Raw genomic sequence first — 17,958 nt, forward strand, 5'->3', positions numbered from 1 at the left:
ATTTCTGAGGAGAATTCTCTGTTGGGATGGTGAATATCCTGTAATTTTGAGTTTTGGTGTCTTCTATGCCGAGATATTTGAGAGAAACGGGATTGTAATTAGGCCGCCTCATTAGCATAGCCTGCTGAGGAGATATTCTTGAATAACTTTTGTTGTGAAGGTCGTAGAGACTTGGAAAGGGCGTCTGTCTCTACCAAACGGGGTACTGCGGATCGATTGGTACCATCCCCGAGCTTCTAGGACCTTGGGAAGGGGTCGAACGAGCGAATCTGAAAAGTGGGCGGGGTTAGGTTTAGGCAAGGGGTGGTGTGGTTAGGGTAAGGGTCTAAGGAACCTGACTAGGCATAGAATCGAAGTCCAGAACCTCTGAATAAGAAAGTCGCTAAAACAGCTAGGGTTAGGGTAAGGATTAGGGATGGGTTAGGGTTAGGGTTAGGGTTAGGGTTAGGGTTAGGGTTAGGGTTAGGGTTAGGGTTAGGGTTAGGGTTAGGGATGAAAGCACATTGGAGAAGGAGATATTCTTGAATAACTTTTTTTCTGAAGGTCGTAGAGACTTGGAAAGTGGTTTCTATTGAACTAATGTGGGTCCTGCGGATCGATTGGTGCCATCCCCGAGCTCCTCCGACCTTCGGAAGGGGTCGAAGTAGCAAATGGCCGAAAACCCGAGGAGATATTCTTGAATAACTTTTTTTGTGAAGGTCGTAGAGAGTGGGAGAGGGCATTTGTTTCTGGCAAGTGGGGTATTGCGCATCGATTGGTACCATTTTCGAGCTTCTACAACCTTCGGAAGGGGTCGAACGCCCAAATCCCCAAAAGTGGGCGGGGCTAGTTCGGAATTTCTGATTTCTGGTGGAATTTCTGTGGATCTTACCTGCATTCTTACCTTTCAGGTTGAATGAAGAGGGGCCTGATGTGTGTCCAGACCACTGCCTCCTTGGCCCCCCATGATTGGGCCCCCAGAAGAGATGATTGGGCCCCCAGAAGAGCTCCTGTGCCCCATACACCGCACGGCCCAAGGAGATGCTTCACTGTCATTCTTCCAAGCGACTGATTTTGGATTTCTCCAAGATTTGTCTAATGAGCTGTTTGATCTGTGGGGCACTTGTCTTGTGTGTGAGTTCACCTTGGTCATGGTTTTTCCTGAATTTAGGGTTTTGAATTTGATGTGATCAAATGGTATTTCTGAGGAGAATTCTCTGTTGGGATGGTGAATATCCTGTAATTTTGAGTTTTGGTGTCTTCTATGCCGAGATATTTGAGAGAAACGGGATTGTAATTAGGCAGCCTCATTAGCATAGCCTGCTGAGGAGATATTCTTGAATAACTTTTGTTGTGAAGGTCGTAGAGACTTGGAAAGGGCGTCTGTCTCTACCAAACGGGGTACTGCGGACTGATTGGTACCATCCCCGAGCTTCTAGGACCTTGGGAAGGGGTCGAACGAGCGAATCTGAAAAGTGGGCGGGGTTAGGTTTAGGCAAGGGGTGGTGTGGTTAGGGTAAGGGTCTAAGGAACCTGACTAGGCATAGAAGGGTTAGGGTTAGGGTTAGGGTTAGGGTTAGGGATGAAAGCACATTGGAGAAGGGTTAGGGTTAGGGTTAGGGTTAGGGTTAGGGATGAAAGCACATTGGAGAAGGAGATATTCTTGAATAACTTTTTTTCTGAAGGTCGTAGAGACTTGGAAAGTGGTTTCTATTGAACTAATGTGGGTCCTGCGGATCGATTGGTGCCATCCCCGAGCTCCTCCGACCTTCGGAAGGGGTCGAAGTAGCAAATGGCCGAAAACCCGAGGAGATATTCTTGAATAACTTTTTTTGTGAAGGTCGTAGAGAGTGGGAGAGGGCATTTGTTTCTGGCAAGTGGGGTATTGCGCATCGATTGGTACCATTTTCGAGCTTCTACAACCTTCGGAAGGGGTCGAACGCCCAAATCCCCAAAAGTGGGCGGGGCTAGTTCGGAATTTCTGATTTCTGGTGGAATTTCTGTGGATCTTACCTGCATTCTTACCTTTCAGGTTGAATGAAGAGGGGCCTGATGTGTGTCCAGACCACTGCCTCCTTGGCCCCCCATGATTGGGCCCCCAGAAGAGATGATTGGGTTAGGTTTTTGAAGTTATCTCGATGACTCCCCCCGCTTCATCCAACGACTGGGCGGTTTGGAATAGGGAGCCAAAGGCAATGCACTGGCCGACGCACGTCATCAATACTCTCCTTTCTTCACATATCCCCTTTACCGAATTGGTTAGGGTTAGGGTTAGGGTTAGGGATGAAAGCACATTGGAGAAGGAGATATTCTTGAATAACTTTTTTTCTGAAGGTCGTAGAGACTTGGAAAGTGGTTTCTATTGAACTAATGTGGGTCCTGCGGATCGATTGGTGCCATCCCCGAGCTCCTCCGACCTTCGGAAGGGGTCGAAGTAGCAAATGGCCGAAAACCCGAGGAGATATTCTTGAATAACTTTTTTTGTGAAGGTCGTAGAGAGTGGGAGAGGGCATTTGTTTCTGGCAAGTGGGGTATTGCGCATCGATTGGTACCATTTTCGAGCTTCTACGACCTTCGGAAGGGGTCGAACGCCCAAATCCCCAAAAGTGGGCGGGGCTAGTTGGGAATTTCTGATTTCTGGTGGAATTTCTGTGGATCTTACCTGCATTCTTACCTTTCAGGCTGAATGAAGAGGGGCCTGATGTGTGTCCAGACCACTGGCTCCTTGGCCCCCCATGATTGGGCCCCCAGAAGAGATGATTGGGCCCCCAGAAGAGCTCCTGTGCCCCATACACCGCACGGCCCAAGGAGATGCTTCACTCTCATTCTTCCAAGCGACTGATTTTGGATTTCTCCAAGATTTGTCTAATGAGCTGTTTGATCTGTGGGGCACTTGTCTTGTGTGTGAGTTCACCTTGGTCATGGTTTTTCCTGAATTTAGGGTTTTGGATTTGATGTGATAAAATGACATTTCTGAGGAGAATTCTCTGTTGGGATGGTGAATATCCTGTAATTTTGAGTTTTGGTGTCTTCTATGCCGAGATATTTGAGAGAAACGGGATTGTAATTAGGCCGCCTCATTAGCATAGCCTGCTGAGGAGATATTCTTGAATAACTTTTGTTGTGAAGGTCGTAGAGACTTGGAAAGGGCGTCTGTCTCTACCAAACGGGGTACTGCGGATCGATTGGTACCATCCCCGAGCTTCTAGGACCTTGGGAAGGGGTCGAACGAGCGAATCTGAAAAGTGGGCGGGGTTAGGTTTAGGCAAGGGGTGGTGTGGTTAGGGTAAGGGTCTAAGGAACCTGACTAGGCATAGAATCGAAGTCCAGAACCTCTGAATAAGAAAGTCGCTAAAACAGCTAGGGTTAGGGTAAGGATTAGGGATGGGTTAGGGTTAGGGTTAGGGTTAGGGTTAGGGTTAGGGTTAGGGTTAGGGTTAGGGTTAGGGTTAGGGTTAGGGTTAGGGATGAAAGCACATTGGAGAAGGAGATATTCTTGAATAACTTTTTTTCTGAAGGTCGTAGAGACTTGGAAAGTGGTTTCTATTGAACTAATGTGGGTCCTGCGGATCGATTGGTGCCATCCCCGAGCTCCTCCGACCTTCGGAAGGGGTCGAAGTAGCAAATGGCCGAAAACCCGAGGAGATATTCTTGAATAACTTTTTTTGTGAAGGTCGTAGAGAGTGGGAGAGGGCATTTGTTTCTGGCAAGTGGGGTTAGGGTTAGGGTTAGGGTTAGGGTTAGGGTTAGGGTTAGGGTTAGGGTTAGGGTTAGGGTTAGGGTTAGGGTTAGGGTTAGGGTTAGGGTTAGGGTTAGGGTTAGGGTTAGGGTTAGGGTTAGGGTTAGGGTTAGGGTTAGGGTTAGGGTTAGGGTTAGGGTTAGGGTTAGGGTTAGGGTTAGGGTTAGGGTTAGGGTTAGGGTTAGGGTTAGGGTTAGGGTTAGGGTTAGGGTTAGGGTTAGGGTTAGGGTTAGGGTTAGGGTTAGGGTTAGGGTTAGGGTTAGGGTTAGGGTTAGGGTTAGGGTTAGGGTTAGGGTTAGGGTTAGGGTTAGGGTTAGGGTTAGGGTTAGGGTTAGGGTTAGGGTTAGGGTTAGGGTTAGGGTTAGGGTTAGGGTTAGGGTTAGGGTTAGGGTTAGGGTTAGGGTTAGGGTTAGGGTTAGGGTTAGGGTTAGGGTTAGGGTTAGGATTAGGGATGAAAGCACATTGGAGAAGGAGATATTCTTGAATAACTTTTTTTCTGAAGGTCGTAGAGACTTGGAAAGTGGTTTCTATTGAACTAATGTGGGTCCTGCGGATCGATTGGTGCCATCCCCGAGCTCCTCCGACCTTCGGAAGGGGTCGAAGTAGCAAATGGCCGAAAAGCCGAGGAGATATTCTTGAATAACTTTTTTTGTGAAGGTCGTAGAGAGTGGGAGAGGGCATTTGTTTCTGGCAAGTGGGGTATTGCGCATCGATTGGTACCATTTTCGAGCTTCTACGACCTTCGGAAGGGGTCGAACGCCCAAATCCCCAAAAGTGGGAGGGGCTAGTTCGGAATTTCTGATTTCTGGTGGAATTTGTGTCGATCTTACCTGCATTCTTACCTTTCAGGTTGAACGAAGAGGGGCCTGATGTGTGTCCAGACCACTGCCTCCTTGGCCCCCCATGATTGGGCCCCCAGAAGAGATGATTGGGCCCCCAGAAGAGCTCCTGTGCCCCATACACCGCACGGCCCAAGGAGATGCTTCACTGTCATTCTTCCAAGCGACTGATTTTGGATTTCTCCAAGATTTGTCTAATGAGCTGTTTGATCTGTGGGGCACTTGTCTTGTGTGTGAGTTCACCTTGGTCATGGTTTTTCCTGAATTTAGGGTTTTGAATTTGATGTGATAAAATGACATTTCTGAGGAGAATTCTCTGTTGGGATGGTGAATATCCTGTAATTTTGAGTTTTGGTGTCTTCTATGCCGAGATATTTGAGAGAAACGGGATTGTAATTAGGCAGCCTCATTAGCATAGCCTGCTGAGGAGATATTCTAGAATAACTTTTGCTGTGAAGGTCGTAGAGACTTGGAAAGGGCGTCTGTCTCTACTAAATGGGGTACTGCGGATCGATTGGTACCATCGCCGAGCTTCTAGGACCTTGGGAAGGGGTCGAACGAGTGAATCTGAAAAGTGGGCGGGGTTAGGTTTAGGCAAGGGGTGGTGTGGTTAGGGTTAGGGTTAGGGTTAGGGTTAGGGTTAGGGTTAGGATTAGGGATGAAAGCACATTGGAGAAGGAGATATTCTTGAATAACTTTTTTTCTGAAGGTCGTAGAGACTTGGAAAGTGGTTTCTATTGAACTAATGTGGGTCCTGCGGATCGATTGGTGCCATCCCCGAGCTCCTCCGACCTTCGGAAGGGGTCGAAGTAGCAAATGGCCGAAAACCCGAGGAGATATTCTTGAATAACTTTTTTTGTGAAGGTCGTAGAGAGTGGGAGAGGGCATTTGTTTCTGGCAAGTGGGGTATTGCGCATCGATTGGTACCATTTTCGAGCTTCTACGACCTTCGGAAGGGGTCGAACGCCCAAATCCCCAAAAGTGGGAGGGGCTAGTTCGGAATTTCTGATTTCTGGTGGAATTTGTGTCGATCTTACCTGCATTCTTACCTTTCAGGTTGAACGAAGAGGGGCCTGATGTGTGTCCAGACCACTGCCTCCTTGGCCCCCCATGATTGGGCCCCCAGAAGAGATGATTGGGCCCCCAGAAGAGCTCCTGTGCCCCATACACCGCACGGCCCAAGGAGATGCTTCACTGTCATTCTTCCAAGCGACTGATTTTGGATTTCTCCAAGATTTGTCTAATGAGCTGTTTGATCTGTGGGGCACTTGTCTTGTGTGTGAGTTCACCTTGGTCATGGTTTTTCCTGAATTTAGGGTTTTGAATTTGATGTGATAAAATGACATTTCTGAGGAGAATTCTCTGTTGGGATGGTGAATATCCTGTAATTTTGAGTTTTGGTGTCTTCTATGCCGAGATATTTGAGAGAAACGGGATTGTAATTAGGCAGCCTCATTAGCATAGCCTGCTGAGGAGATATTCTAGAATAACTTTTGCTGTGAAGGTCGTAGAGACTTGGAAAGGGCGTCTGTCTCTACTAAATGGGGTACTGCGGATCGATTGGTACCATCGCCGAGCTTCTAGGACCTTGGGAAGGGGTCGAACGAGTGAATCTGAAAAGTGGGCGGGGTTAGGTTTAGGCAAGGGGTGGTGTGGTTAGGGTAAGGGTCTAAGGAACCTGACTAGGCATAGAATCGAAGTCCAGAACCTCTGAATAAGAAAGTCGCTAAAACAGCTAGGGTTAAGGTAAGGATTAGGGATGAAAGCACATTGGAGAAGGAGATATTCTTGAATAACTTTTTTTCTGAAGGTCGTAGAGACTTGGAAAGTGGTTTCTATTGAACTAATGTGGGTCCTGCGGATCGATTGGTGCCATCCCCGAGCTCCTCCGACCTTCGGAAGGGGTCGAAGTAGCAAATGGCCGAAAAGCCGAGGAGATATTCTTGAATAACTTTTTTTGTGAAGGTCGTAGAGAGTGGGAGAGGGCATTTGTTTCTGGCAAGTGGGGTATTGCGCATCGATTGGTACCATTTTCGAGCTTCTACGACCTTCGGAAGGGGTCGAACGCCCAAATCCCCAAAAGTGGGAGGGGCTAGTTCGGAATTTCTGATTTCTGGTGGAATTTGTGTCGATCTTACCTGCATTCTTACCTTTCAGGTTGAACGAAGAGGGGCCTGATGTGTGTCCAGACCACTGCCTCCTTGGCCCCCCATGATTGGGCCCCCAGAAGAGATGATTGGGCCCCCAGAAGAGCTCCTGTGCCCCATACACCGCACGGCCCAAGGAGATGCTTCACTGTCATTCTTCCAAGCGACTGATTTTGGATTTCTCCAAGATTTGTCTAATGAGCTGTTTGATCTGTGGGGCACTTGTCTTGTGTGTGAGTTCACCTTGGTCATGGTTTTTCCTGAATTTAGGGTTTTGAATTTGATGTGATAAAATGACATTTCTGAGGAGAATTCTCTGTTGGGATGGTGAATATCCTGTAATTTTGAGTTTTGGTGTCTTCTATGCCGAGATATTTGAGAGAAACGGGATTGTAATTAGGCAGCCTCATTAGCATAGCCTGCTGAGGAGATATTCTAGAATAACTTTTGCTGTGAAGGTCGTAGAGACTTGGAAAGGGCGTCTGTCTCTACTAAATGGGGTACTGCGGATCGATTGGTACCATCGCCGAGCTTCTAGGACCTTGGGAAGGGGTCGAACGAGTGAATCTGAAAAGTGGGCGGGGTTAGGTTTAGGCAAGGGGTGGTGTGGTTAGGGTTAGGGTTAGGGTTAGGGTTAGGGTTAGGGTTAGGGTTAGGATTAGGGATGAAAGCACATTGGAGAAGGAGATATTCTTGAATAACTTTTTTTCTGAAGGTCGTAGAGACTTGGAAAGTGGTTTCTATTGAACTAATGTGGGTCCTGCGGATCGATTGGTGCCATCCCCGAGCTCCTCCGACCTTCGGAAGGGGTCGAAGTAGCAAATGGCCGAAAAGCCGAGGAGATATTCTTGAATAACTTTTTTTGTGAAGGTCGTAGAGAGTGGGAGAGGGCATTTGTTTCTGGCAAGTGGGGTATTGCGCATCGATTGGTACCATTTTCGAGCTTCTACGACCTTCGGAAGGGGTCGAACGCCCAAATCCCCAAAAGTGGGAGGGGCTAGTTCGGAATTTCTGATTTCTGGTGGAATTTGTGTCGATCTTACCTGCATTCTTACCTTTCAGGTTGAACGAAGAGGGGCCTGATGTGTGTCCAGACCACTGCCTCCTTGGCCCCCCATGATTGGGCCCCCAGAAGAGATGATTGGGCCCCCAGAAGAGCTCCTGTGCCCCATACACCGCACGGCCCAAGGAGATGCTTCACTGTCATTCTTCCAAGCGACTGATTTTGGATTTCTCCAAGATTTGTCTAATGAGCTGTTTGATCTGTGGGGCACTTGTCTTGTGTGTGAGTTCACCTTGGTCATGGTTTTTCCTGAATTTAGGGTTTTGAATTTGATGTGATAAAATGACATTTCTGAGGAGAATTCTCTGTTGGGATGGTGAATATCCTGTAATTTTGAGTTTTGGTGTCTTCTATGCCGAGATATTTGAGAGAAACGGGATTGTAATTAGGCAGCCTCATTAGCATAGCCTGCTGAGGAGATATTCTAGAATAACTTTTGCTGTGAAGGTCGTAGAGACTTGGAAAGGGCGTCTGTCTCTACTAAATGGGGTACTGCGGATCGATTGGTACCATCGCCGAGCTTCTAGGACCTTGGGAAGGGGTCGAACGAGTGAATCTGAAAAGTGGGCGGGGTTAGGTTTAGGCAAGGGGTGGTGTGGTTAGGGTTAGGGTTAGGGTTAGGGTTAGGGTTAGGGTTAGGATTAGGGATGAAAGCACATTGGAGAAGGAGATATTCTTGAATAACTTTTTTTCTGAAGGTCGTAGAGACTTGGAAAGTGGTTTCTATTGAACTAATGTGGGTCCTGCGGATCGATTGGTGCCATCCCCGAGCTCCTCCGACCTTCGGAAGGGGTCGAAGTAGCAAATGGCCGAAAAGCCGAGGAGATATTCTTGAATAACTTTTTTTGTGAAGGTCGTAGAGAGTGGGAGAGGGCATTTGTTTCTGGCAAGTGGGGTATTGCGCATCGATTGGTACCATTTTCGAGCTTCTACGACCTTCGGAAGGGGTCGAACGCCCAAATCCCCAAAAGTGGGAGGGGCTAGTTCGGAATTTCTGATTTCTGGTGGAATTTGTGTCGATCTTACCTGCATTCTTACCTTTCAGGTTGAACGAAGAGGGGCCTGATGTGTGTCCAGACCACTGCCTCCTTGGCCCCCCATGATTGGGCCCCCAGAAGAGATGATTGGGCCCCCAGAAGAGCTCCTGTGCCCCATACACCGCACGGCCCAAGGAGATGCTTCACTGTCATTCTTCCAAGCGACTGATTTTGGATTTCTCCAAGATTTGTCTAATGAGCTGTTTGATCTGTGGGGCACTTGTCTTGTGTGTGAGTTCACCTTGGTCATGGTTTTTCCTGAATTTAGGGTTTTGAATTTGATGTGATAAAATGACATTTCTGAGGAGAATTCTCTGTTGGGATGGTGAATATCCTGTAATTTTGAGTTTTGGTGTCTTCTATGCCGAGATATTTGAGAGAAACGGGATTGTAATTAGGCAGCCTCATTAGCATAGCCTGCTGAGGAGATATTCTAGAATAACTTTTGCTGTGAAGGTCGTAGAGACTTGGAAAGGGCGTCTGTCTCTACTAAATGGGGTACTGCGGATCGATTGGTACCATCGCCGAGCTTCTAGGACCTTGGGAAGGGGTCGAACGAGTGAATCTGAAAAGTGGGCGGGGTTAGGTTTAGGCAAGGGGTGGTGTGGTTAGGGTAAGGGTCTAAGGAACCTGACTAGGCATAGAATCGAAGTCCAGAACCTCTGAATAAGAAAGTCGCTAAAACAGCTAGGGTTAAGGTAAGGATTAGGGATGAAAGCACATTGGAGAAGGAGATATTCTTGAATAACTTTTTTTCTGAAGGTCGTAGAGACTTGGAAAGTGGTTTCTATTGAACTAATGTGGGTCCTGCGGATCGATTGGTGCCATCCCCGAGCTCCTCCGACCTTCGGAAGGGGTCGAAGTAGCAAATGGCCGAAAAGCCGAGGAGATATTCTTGAATAACTTTTTTTGTGAAGGTCGTAGAGAGTGGGAGAGGGCATTTGTTTCTGGCAAGTGGGGTATTGCGCATCGATTGGTACCATTTTCGAGCTTCTACGACCTTCGGAAGGGGTCGAACGCCCAAATCCCCAAAAGTGGGAGGGGCTAGTTCGGAATTTCTGATTTCTGGTGGAATTTGTGTCGATCTTACCTGCATTCTTACCTTTCAGGTTGAACGAAGAGGGGCCTGATGTGTGTCCAGACCACTGCCTCCTTGGCCCCCCATGATTGGGCCCCCAGAAGAGATGATTGGGCCCCCAGAAGAGCTCCTGTGCCCCATACACCGCACGGCCCAAGGAGATGCTTCACTGTCATTCTTCCAAGCGACTGATTTTGGATTTCTCCAAGATTTGTCTAATGAGCTGTTTGATCTGTGGGGCACTTGTCTTGTGTGTGAGTTCACCTTGGTCATGGTTTTTCCTGAATTTAGGGTTTTGAATTTGATGTGATAAAATGACATTTCTGAGGAGAATTCTCTGTTGGGATGGTGAATATCCTGTAATTTTGAGTTTTGGTGTCTTCTATGCCGAGATATTTGAGAGAAACGGGATTGTAATTAGGCAGCCTCATTAGCATAGCCTGCTGAGGAGATATTCTAGAATAACTTTTGCTGTGAAGGTCGTAGAGACTTGGAAAGGGCGTCTGTCTCTACTAAATGGGGTACTGCGGATCGATTGGTACCATCGCCGAGCTTCTAGGACCTTGGGAAGGGGTCGAACGAGTGAATCTGAAAAGTGGGCGGGGTTAGGTTTAGGCAAGGGGTGGTGTGGTTAGGGTTAGGGTTAGGGTTAGGGTTAGGGTTAGGGTTAGGATTAGGGATGAAAGCACATTGGAGAAGGAGATATTCTTGAATAACTTTTTTTCTGAAGGTCGTAGAGACTTGGAAAGTGGTTTCTATTGAACTAATGTGGGTCCTGCGGATCGATTGGTGCCATCCCCGAGCTCCTCCGACCTTCGGAAGGGGTCGAAGTAGCAAATGGCCGAAAAGCCGAGGAGATATTCTTGAATAACTTTTTTTGTGAAGGTCGTAGAGAGTGGGAGAGGGCATTTGTTTCTGGCAAGTGGGGTATTGCGCATCGATTGGTACCATTTTCGAGCTTCTACGACCTTCGGAAGGGGTCGAACGCCCAAATCCCCAAAAGTGGGAGGGGCTAGTTCGGAATTTCTGATTTCTGGTGGAATTTGTGTCGATCTTACCTGCATTCTTACCTTTCAGGTTGAACGAAGAGGGGCCTGATGTGTGTCCAGACCACTGCCTCCTTGGCCCCCCATGATTGGGCCCCCAGAAGAGATGATTGGGCCCCCAGAAGAGCTCCTGTGCCCCATACACCGCACGGCCCAAGGAGATGCTTCACTGTCATTCTTCCAAGCGACTGATTTTGGATTTCTCCAAGATTTGTCTAATGAGCTGTTTGATCTGTGGGGCACTTGTCTTGTGTGTGAGTTCACCTTGGTCATGGTTTTTCCTGAATTTAGGGTTTTGAATTTGATGTGATAAAATGACATTTCTGAGGAGAATTCTCTGTTGGGATGGTGAATATCCTGTAATTTTGAGTTTTGGTGTCTTCTATGCCGAGATATTTGAGAGAAACGGGATTGTAATTAGGCAGCCTCATTAGCATAGCCTGCTGAGGAGATATTCTAGAATAACTTTTGCTGTGAAGGTCGTAGAGACTTGGAAAGGGCGTCTGTCTCTACTAAATGGGGTACTGCGGATCGATTGGTACCATCGCCGAGCTTCTAGGACCTTGGGAAGGGGTCGAACGAGTGAATCTGAAAAGTGGGCGGGGTTAGGTTTAGGCAAGGGGTGGTGTGGTTAGGGTAAGGGTCTAAGGAACCTGACTAGGCATAGAATCGAAGTCCAGAACCTCTGAATAAGAAAGTCGCTAAAACAGCTAGGGTTAAGGTAAGGATTAGGGATGAAAGCACATTGGAGAAGGAGATATTCTTGAATAACTTTTTTTCTGAAGGTCGTAGAGACTTGGAAAGTGGTTTCTATTGAACTAATGTGGGTCCTGCGGATCGATTGGTGCCATCCCCGAGCTCCTCCGACCTTCGGAAGGGGTCGAAGTAGCAAATGGCCGAAAAGCCGAGGAGATATTCTTGAATAACTTTTTTTGTGAAGGTCGTAGAGAGTGGGAGAGGGCATTTGTTTCTGGCAAGTGGGGTATTGCGCATCGATTGGTACCATTTTCGAGCTTCTACGACCTTCGGAAGGGGTCGAACGCCCAAATCCCCAAAAGTGGGAGGGGCTAGTTCGGAAGGGTTAGGGTTAGGGTTAGGGTTAGGGTTAGGGTTAGGGTTAGGATTAGGGATGAAAGCACATTGGAGAAGGAGATATTCTTGAATAACTTTTTTTCTGAAGGTCGTAGAGACTTGGAAAGTGGTTTCTATTGAACTAATGTGGGTCCTGCGGATCGATTGGTGCCATCCCCGAGCTCCTCCGACCTTCGGAAGGGGTCGAAGTAGCAAATGGCCGAAAACCCGAGGAGATATTCTTGAATAACTTTTTTTGTGAAGGTCGTAGAGAGTGGGAGAGGGCATTTGTTTCTGGCAAGTGGGGTATTGCGCATCGATTGGTACCATTTTCGAGCTTCTACGACCTTCGGAAGGGGTCGAACGCCCAAATCCCCAAAAGTGGGAGGGGCTAGTTCGGAATTAGGGTTAGGGTTAGGGTTAGGGTTAGGGTTAGGGTTAGGGTTAGGGTTAGGATTAGGGATGAAAGCACATTGGAGAAGGAGATATTCTTGAATAACTTTTTTTCTGAAGGTCGTAGAGACTTGGAAAGTGGTTTCTATTGAACTAATGTGGGTCCTGCGGATCGATTGGTGCCATCCCCGAGCTCCTCCGACCTTCGGAAGGGGTCGAAGTAGCAAATGGCCGAAAAGCCGAGGAGATATTCTTGAATAACTTTTTTTGTGAAGGTCGTAGAGAGTGGGAGAGGGCATTTGTTTCTGGCAAGTGGGGTATTGCGCATCGATTGGTACCATTTTCGAGCTTCTACGACCTTCGGAAGGGGTCGAACGCCCAAATCCCCAAAAGTGGGAGGGGCTAGTTCGGAATTTCTGATTTCTGGTGGAATTTGTGTCGATCTTACCTGCATTCTTACCTTTCAGGTTGAACGAAGAGGGGCCTGATGTGTGTCCAGACCACTGCCTCCTTGGCCCCCCATGATTGGGCCCCCAGAAGAGATGATTGGGCCCCCAGAAGAGCTCCTGTGCCCCATACACCGCACGGCCCAAGGAGATGCTTCACTGTCATTCTTCCAAGCGACTGATTTTGGATTTCTCCAAGATTTGTCTAATGAGCTGTTTGATCTGTGGGGCACTTGTCTTGTGTGTGAGTTCACCTTGGTCATGGTTTTTCCTGAATTTAGGGTTTTGAATTTGATGTGATAAAATGACATTTCTGAGGAGAATTCTCTGTTGGGATGGTGAATATCCTGTAATTTTGAGTTTTGGTGTCTTCTATGCCGAGATATTTGAGAGAAACGGGATTGTAATTAGGCAGCCTCATTAGCATAGCCTGCTGAGGAGATATTCTAGAATAACTTTTGCTGTGAAGGTCGTAGAGACTTGGAAAGGGCGTCTGTCTCTACTAAATGGGGTACTGCGGATCGATTGGTACCATCGCCGAGCTTCTAGGACCTTGGGAAGGGGTCGAACGAGTGAATCTGAAAAGTGGGCGGGGTTAGGTTTAGGCAAGGGGTGGTGTGGTTAGGGTTAGGGTTAGGGTTAGGGTTAGGGTTAGGGTTAGGATTAGGGATGAAAGCACATTGGAGAAGGAGATATTCTTGAATAACTTTTTTTCTGAAGGTCGTAGAGACTTGGAAAGTGGTTTCTATTGAACTAATGTGGGTCCTGCGGATCGATTGGTGCCATCCCCGAGCTCCTCCGACCTTCGGAAGGGGTCGAAGTAGCAAATGGCCGAAAACCCGAGGAGATATTCTTGAATAACTTTTTTTGTGAAGGTCGTAGAGAGTGGGAGAGGGCATTTGTTTCTGGCAAGTGGGGTATTGCGCATCGATTGGTACCATTTTCGAGCTTCTACGACCTTCGGAAGGGGTCGAACGCCCAAATCCCCAAAAGTGGGAGGGGCTAGTTCGGAATTTCTGATTTCTGGTGGAATTTGTGTCGATCTTAGGGTTAGGGTTAGGGTTAGGGTTAGGGTTAGGGTTAGGGTTAGGATTAGGGATGAAAGCACATTGGAGAAGGAGATATTCTTGAATAACTTTTTTTCTGAAGGTCGTAGAGACTTGGAAAGTGGTTTCTATTGAACTAATGTGGGTCCTGCGGATCGATTGGTGCCATCCCCGAGCTCCTCCGACCTTCGGAAGGGGTCGAAGTAGCAAATGGCCGAAAAGCCGAGGAGATATTCTTGAATAACTTTTTTTGTGAAGGTCGTAGAGAGTGGGAGAGGGCATTTGTTTCTGGCAAGTGGGGTATTGCGCATCGATTGGTACCATTTTCGAGCTTCTACGACCTTCGGAAGGGGTCGAACGCCCAAATCCCCAAAAGTGGGAGGGGCTAGTTCGGAATTTCTGATTTCTGGTGGAATTTGTGTCGATCTTACCTGCATTCTTACCTTTCAGGTTGAACGAAGAGGGGCCTGATGTGTGTCCAGACCACTGCCTCCTTGGCCCCCCATGATTGGGCCCCCAGAAGAGATGATTGGGCCCCCAGAAGAGCTCCTGTGCCCCATACACCGCACGGCCCAAGGAGATGCTTCACTGTCATTCTTCCAAGCGACTGATTTTGGATTTCTCCAAGATTTGTCTAATGAGCTGTTTGATCTGTGGGGCACTTGTCTTGTGTGTGAGTTCACCTTGGTCATGGTTTTTCCTGAATTTAGGGTTTTGAATTTGATGTGATAAAATGACATTTCTGAGGAGAATTCTCTGTTGGGATGGTGAATATCCTGTAATTTTGAGTTTTGGTGTCTTCTATGCCGAGATATTTGAGAGAAACGGGATTGTAATTAGGCAGCCTCATTAGCATAGCCTGCTGAGGAGATATTCTAGAATAACTTTTGCTGTGAAGGTCGTAGAGACTTGGAAAGGGCGTCTGTCTCTACTAAATGGGGTACTGCGGATCGATTGGTACCATCGCCGAGCTTCTAGGACCTTGGGAAGGGGTCGAACGAGTGAATCTGAAAAGTGGGCGGGGTTAGGTTTAGGCAAGGGGTGGTGTGGTTAGGGTAAGGGTCTAAGGAACCTGACTAGGCATAGAATCGAAGTCCAGAACCTCTGAATAAGAAAGTCGCTAAAACAGCTAGGGTTAAGGTAAGGATTAGGGATGAAAGCACATTGGAGAAGGAGATATTCTTGAATAACTTTTTTTCTGAAGGTCGTAGAGACTTGGAAAGTGGTTTCTATTGAACTAATGTGGGTCCTGCGGATCGATTGGTGCCATCCCCGAGCTCCTCCGACCTTCGGAAGGGGTCGAAGTAGCAAATGGCCGAAAAGCCGAGGAGATATTCTTGAATAACTTTTTTTGTGAAGGTCGTAGAGAGTGGGAGAGGGCATTTGTTTCTGGCAAGTGGGGTATTGCGCATCGATTGGTACCATTTTCGAGCTTCTACGACCTTCGGAAGGGGTCGAACGCCCAAATCCCCAAAAGTGGGAGGGGCTAGTTCGGAATTTCTGATTTCTGGTGGAATTTGTGTCGATCTTACCTGCATTCTTACCTTTCAGGTTGAACGAAGAGGGGCCTGATGTGTGTCCAGACCACTGCCTCCTTGGCCCCCCATGATTGGGCCCCCAGAAGAGATGATTGGGCCCCCAGAAGAGCTCCTGTGCCCCATACACCGCACGGCCCAAGGAGATGCTTCACTGTCATTCTTCCAAGCGACTGATTTTGGATTTCTCCAAGATTTGTCTAATGAGCTGTTTGATCTGTGGGGCACTTGTCTTGTGTGTGAGTTCACCTTGGTCATGGTTTTTCCTGAATTTAGGGTTTTGAATTTGATGTGATAAAATGACATTTCTGAGGAGAATTCTCTGTTGGGATGGTGAATATCCTGTAATTTTGAGTTTTGGTGTCTTCTATGCCGAGATATTTGAGAGAAACGGGATTGTAATTAGGCAGCCTCATTAGCATAGCCTGCTGAGGAGATATTCTAGAATAACTTTTGCTGTGAAGGTCGTAGAGACTTGGAAAGGGCGTCTGTCTCTACTAAATGGGGTACTGCGGATCGATTGGTACCATCGCCGAGCTTCTAGGACCTTGGGAAGGGGTCGAACGAGTGAATCTGAAAAGTGGGCGGGGTTAGGTTTAGGCAAGGGGTGGTGTGGTTAGGGTAAGGGTCTAAGGAACCTGACTAGGCATAGAATCGAAGTCCAGAACCTCTGAATAAGAAAGTCGCTAAAACAGCTAGGGTTAAGGTAAGGATTAGGGTTAGGGTTAGGGTTAGGGTTAGGGTTAGGGTTAGGGTTAGGGTTAGGGTTAGGGTTAGGGTTAGGGATGAAAGCACATTGGAGAAGGAGATATTCTTGAATAACTTTTTTTCTGAAGGTCGTAGAGACTTGGAAAGTGGTTTCTATTGAACTAATGTGGGTCCTGCGGATCGATTGGTGCCATCCCCGAGCTCCTCCGACCTTCGGAAGGGGTCGAAGTAGCAAATGGCCGAAAAGCCGAGGAGATATTCTTGAATAACTTTTTTTGTGAAGGTCGTAGAGAGTGGGAGAGGGCATTTGTTTCTGGCAAGTGGGGTATTGCGCATCGATTGGTACCATTTTCGAGCTTCTACGACCTTCGGAAGGGGTCGAACGCCCAAATCCCCAAAAGTGGGAGGGGCTAGTTCGGAATTTCTGATTTCTGGTGGAATTTGTGTCGATCTTACCTGCATTCTTACCTTTCAGGTTGAACGAAGAGGGGCCTGATGTGTGTCCAGACCACTGCCTCCTTGGCCCCCCATGATTGGGCCCCCAGAAGAGATGATTGGGCCCCCAGAAGAGCTCCTGTGCCCCATACACCGCACGGCCCAAGGAGATGCTTCACTGTCATTCTTCCAAGCGACTGATTTTGGATTTCTCCAAGATTTGTCTAATGAGCTGTTTGATCTGTGGGGCACTTGTCTTGTGTGTGAGTTCACCTTGGTCATGGTTTTTCCTGAATTTAGGGTTTTGAATTTGATGTGATAAAATGACATTTCTGAGGAGAATTCTCTGTTGGGATGGTGAATATCCTGTAATTTTGAGTTTTGGTGTCTTCTATGCCGAGATATTTGAGAGAAACGGGATTGTAATTAGGCAGCCTCATTAGCATAGCCTGCTGAGGAGATATTCTAGAATAACTTTTGCTGTGAAGGTCGTAGAGACTTGGAAAGGGCGTCTGTCTCTACTAAATGGGGTACTGCGGATCGATTGGTACCATCGCCGAGCTTCTAGGACCTTGGGAAGGGGTCGAACGAGTGAATCTGAAAAGTGGGCGGGGTTAGGTTTAGGCAAGGGGTGGTGTGGTTAGGGTTAGGGTTAGGGTTAGGGTTAGGGTTAGGGTTAGGATTAGGGATGAAAGCACATTGGAGAAGGAGATATTCTTGAATAACTTTTTTTCTGAAGGTCGTAGAGACTTGGAAAGTGGTTTCTATTGAACTAATGTGGGTCCTGCGGATCGATTGGTGCCATCCCCGAGCTCCTCCGACCTTCGGAAGGGGTCGAAGTAGCAAATGGCCGAAAACCCGAGGAGATATTCTTGAATAACTTTTTTTGTGAAGGTCGTAGAGAGTGGGAGAGGGCATTTGTTTCTGGCAAGTGGGGTATTGCGCATCGATTGGTACCATTTTCGAGCTTCTACGACCTTCGGAAGGGGTCGAACGCCCAAATCCCCAAAAGTGGGAGGGGCTAGTTCGGAATTTCTGATTTCTGGTGGAATTTGTGTCGATCTTAGGGTTAGGGTTAGGGTTAGGGTTAGGGTTAGGGTTAGGGTTAGGATTAGGGATGAAAGCACATTGGAGAAGGAGATATTCTTGAATAACTTTTTTTCTGAAGGTCGTAGAGACTTGGAAAGTGGTTTCTATTGAACTAATGTGGGTCCTGCGGATCGATTGGTGCCATCCCCGAGCTCCTCCGACCTTCGGAAGGGGTCGAAGTAGCAAATGGCCGAAAAGCCGAGGAGATATTCTTGAATAACTTTTTTTGTGAAGGTCGTAGAGAGTGGGAGAGGGCATTTGTTTCTGGCAAGTGGGGTATTGCGCATCGATTGGTACCATTTTCGAG

The sequence above is a fragment of the Pleuronectes platessa genome, chromosome 14, assembly GCF_947347685.1.
Source record: "Pleuronectes platessa chromosome 14, fPlePla1.1, whole genome shotgun sequence".
Classification (NCBI taxonomy): Eukaryota; Metazoa; Chordata; class Actinopteri; order Pleuronectiformes; family Pleuronectidae; genus Pleuronectes; species Pleuronectes platessa.